Genomic DNA, 4,252 nt, shown 5'->3' with positions numbered 1-4,252 from the left:
GACATGCCAATGCCTGTTATTAAAGTGTGTGTGTACGTCTTTAGGCCAGGTGGAGGACAACTGTCTCCACAGGGTCTTAGAGGAGGCAACACAGAGTGAACCACCAAAGCCAGCACCTTCAATGCTAGTGAAGGGAACGGGTAAATCCTCAGAACATGGAATTGGGGCTTTCTGACGCAGCTGGCATCCCGGTGGAGCAGGCACTCCAATCATGTACAGCCTGGGCAAGGTGAGGGACTTGTACTTAGGAACCTGAAGTGTCCACCCCTGGCCTCCTGGTCACTGAGAAGGCTGTGATCCACCAAACAGTAGTGTTGTCCCACAGGCGGGGTTCTGTACCTGGTGTGCAATGAGCCAACCTTACAGAGCCGAGATACTTATTTATTTCATGTCTGCGCAGAGATGGGTGCCAGCTGGTGACTCCACAAAGCTGGCACACCACACCAAAGAACTACAACATATTTATTCTGTTACATAATTAGCAAAAACCCGCCTAAGTTTACATTCATTGGTTAGTAGTCACCCTCTCATCTATTATTGGTCAGTTATATTTAAATTAACTTTGCTTGTTATGTAAATTAGCACACCTGCTCCTTGCAGGTGGGGTGAGGCAAGTTCTTCCAGCCTGGAATTGAGTTGGTGGTCCCGATCTCCCCCTGCCACCTTTACCTTTCCTTTAGTTTGTGCTTCTTTGGCAGTCATCCGGCCTTCGGTGCCTTCTGGGGCAGAATGTTTCCTCTTATCAGTCTTTAGTTCCCTCCTCGAGGACATAGTCGTTAGCAAAGCATGCATAGTTTATACAAAGTAATCAGGCTTGCATAGTGAAGCTATTGAGAGTACTACTGGTCCTCCTTAAAGAACAAGGCATCATCTTTAACCCTGAATTGCACCACGGCTAGGCCCTGACTCAAACATACGACTACAGTAGGACGCTCTGTTCAGCGTTCTCCACCAACAATGTCCTGGTTTTCTCTATAAGGAAGTTTATTCTTGTATCTCCAAAGTGATGGGGAATAATGGGGGTTTCTTTTTCTGTGTGTTGTCACCAGCTCCTCATCTCAACATGTCTTGCTGGTAACTTACCCACCCACTGCAATAAAGCAGCCTTGGTCTTTCACATCACGTTAAGGAACCAACAGAGTACTTAAACCAGGCTTGGCTTGACTGCCGATTTCAACTGAGTTCACTAGTAAAAGGAAACCCTAGTCGTTCTACTTCCCCACAGCTAGCGTTGCTCAATGCCTAGTGTTAAGATAAATTATGTTCTTCAGTGTGTAGGGTGAAATAAGACTTGCTATCACAGCAGGATGAGTTTGTCAAACACTACTTACATTAGGCAGCAAACTTTTGTTCCCATAGAAGGAAGGATTTTGAAAGTAGATAACCAAGCTGATCTTGGAGATATATCACTTGGGGCCATGATTCATGATCTATGTAGCCTCACTTAGTGCAAAGTATATCACTTTCTCTAACAGACCTTAACAGGGACTTTGACAGAACTATTTTTTTCTTCTGAATGATATATAATCAAATTCAGTTCTACAACTTCATTTTCAGTCATCTCTGTTCATTGTTCTTTTGTTCCAAGTATTCCTTGGCATGGTTTAAGAACTACTAAAGTATTTAATAGGTGTTTAAAAGTAACAGCTATAACTACTTAGACTAGACATAAATAGAAGACGACTAAACGGGTCATTACCTTTACAAGAAGTGTTTATGGAGAAGGATTTAAGAGAAACAAGATTATAGATCCAACTGCTCCATTATTCTCTGTGTTTTAAAAGAGAAAGCAGAGTGGGTTTGCAAAGTTAAGTACAGGGTAAGACTATTCTGAGTCTAATAGAAAGACAAAGGTACTGTTAGAGAGAATTTGAGAGGTGCTCAGTCCTTGGAAAAGTCAAGCCAGTTCTGGGGCTGCTTAGGTAGGGATTCTTGGTTCTAACATCCCAAGGATGATCAACCTTTTGTTTGTGATGTTTGGTCACTAAATGATGCTAGTTGTGAACAGGAAAGAATGTATTTTCCATTCAGATGGAGAAAGGAGGGGGGAAGGTATAAGACGGAGTGTCTCTGTCCCCTTGAGATCTATCTAAGATCTTAAGAAATCAATGGAAATCTTTCCATTGAGTTCACTGTGCTCTGGATCACATCCTTACAGAGCTTGCTTTGTTGTCAAGTCCATTCCTTCTTCCCCCCTCTGTTGCTCAATTTGCTTTCTGCTGTTAGGATCTTTTTCCCAAATATTAATAAATCTGTATAATCTGTGGCCTCCAGCTGAGTCTTTCTTCTATGGCACACTGTTGCACTGTATGCGTGACTGCATGGTTGAGGGTTGCTCTGGAAATTACTCATAAAAATGAATTGCCTGGTAATACCACAATTGTCAATATGTGTAGGTTGCAGCATCCCCCCTGTGGGCCATTGTAGCAGATCATAAAACTTCATTTCCAGGAAAGTTTCAAAACTTTTATATTCTAAGGAACATTAATTATCAGAGTCCAGATGACCTGTCCCATTTCTCCATCCACTTCCTCTCTTTTTTTCCTCATCAGTTGTGGTAGTTTGAAGGCAACTGGCAACAGATCACACATCAGGCTCCTGGTTTTATGCCCCGGTTTCATATCAATGTCAGCTGAAGTGTTTAAAAACAGAAGGACTCATAAGCCTAATGCCCAAACCAATGTTTGTATGTGACCATTTCCCCATTGTTAAACTTTTGTAACAACAGCTGATTTACACGTCTGACACTTATGCAAATATATGCTTTGGCATTCTACAGGCTTCCCAAGACTCATGCCCTCCAGTGCTGCTTGTTGACCTCTCCTTCAAACACAGGACTTGGAGGGATCATCACAATGGCCAAACCACTCTGGACCTACATGGTTGTGAAAATTCTAGTCATGCCCCCATCAGAGTTTACAGTGATGCATTTTTTCCCTGACAAATTATATTCTGTTGAGACCAGAACATTTTGCAGGTACTTACCAGTTCTTACGAAGCTCTTACCTGGGAAAGGTTCTCATGCCTAGGATGAGACTTGAAATACATCAAAGAGCAAGAAAACTGTCACCCCTCCCAGATAATCATCCTATGATCAAGGCACTGACTGGTGGCACAGGAGTCCAGATTTCAAGTTTCTGTTCTGCAAGATGTCTGAATGTCAGAATCCTGCATCCCAGGCAAGCTTTCTGGCCACCAAACTATCAGCTACTCGGAAGAATAGCTTCCTCTGCCTCTCTTGTTGGACCTGTTTCACTTCGTATAAATAATTAAACATTAATTGGAACAAGGACTTGAACTTAGACTGCCCATTGGACTATTGCACTGGTCTTTCTCCAGGCTGGTGAATAGGTAACTATACAAACTTGGTAAGTTGCAAAGCAACAGAGGTAGCTGAGGGGATCCCAAAAACTCAAGAAAAAAACCCAACGACTTGTGGTAAAGTCATTTAGTAGACTACAAAACACCTGTTTTTCTGTCCTTGACCTGAACAAGGCAGAACAAGGACTACTAGCTGTTCTAGGGGAGGCTTTGTCAAATCATCTCCATAGGTCATGCTTCCATCAAATTTTGAAAAGAGATAATATTTTTAAAAGTCATACTTTTTTTTTTCTGAAGTGAAAAAAAAAATTTCTGTAGCTACACTATCCTCTAACAAATCGTTTGCATTAGGATGAAGGTCTTAAGCATTTTTAGCATCATGATAGCTTGATTCTTAAAGTTGCTGAAACCTCTGCCCCAGACATGAGGAAGGATCTTAGTGCTCCAGTTCTGAGTGGAGTGATTTGTTCCTCTGACACTCTTCCCAGCTTGGCTGGCATTTTTCAAACGAAGGCTTAAGTCTATTACTTACATACCATCTTCATATGACAAATATGACATTTAGTCATATTTAGTCATACAGAAAGATAAATGAAGGCAATCAGAAAAGTTCAGTGATTAGTGTAAGATTACCATGTAGACCATGCAAGATTCTACTTTTTCATTAATGTCATATAATACTTTATTTTCATAAGCACTCACATAAATTCAGTTAAGAGTTAAACAACTAAAATATACAAATATGCAGGAGGTTTTATGAAGAACTACAACTTCAAAAGGGGTTGGTTTAGGAGTCATGACCTTATTTTTTGCAATAACTTATGCATCATGAACTTACGTAATTGGCAGCAGATAACATATCACACTCTCAGTTTTACGTCCTTGGTTTGACAACAGTGTCAATTGAAGTATTTGCTAACTGCAGAACTAA

General features: G+C 41.1%; 1 long non-coding RNA gene across 1 annotated transcript; it reads right to left on the bottom strand.

The window, feature by feature from the left end:
* Positions 1-360: 360 nt before the first annotated feature.
* On the bottom strand, positions 361-3,222 carry LOC115335134. The gene is made up of 2 exons (XR_005931576.1): positions 2,986-3,222; positions 361-2,632 (listed from the first exon to the last, which is right to left on the bottom strand). It is a non-coding gene; the product is annotated as an uncharacterized LOC115335134 (long non-coding RNA).
* Positions 3,223-4,252: the final 1,030 nt, after the last annotated feature.

This window comes from Aquila chrysaetos, chromosome 2 (assembly GCF_900496995.4).
Source record: "Aquila chrysaetos chrysaetos chromosome 2, bAquChr1.4, whole genome shotgun sequence".
In the NCBI taxonomy this organism is placed as follows: Eukaryota; Metazoa; Chordata; class Aves; order Accipitriformes; family Accipitridae; genus Aquila; species Aquila chrysaetos.
The sequence above is the reverse complement of the archived record's forward strand: the minus strand, read 5'-3'. Positions and strand labels throughout refer to the sequence as shown.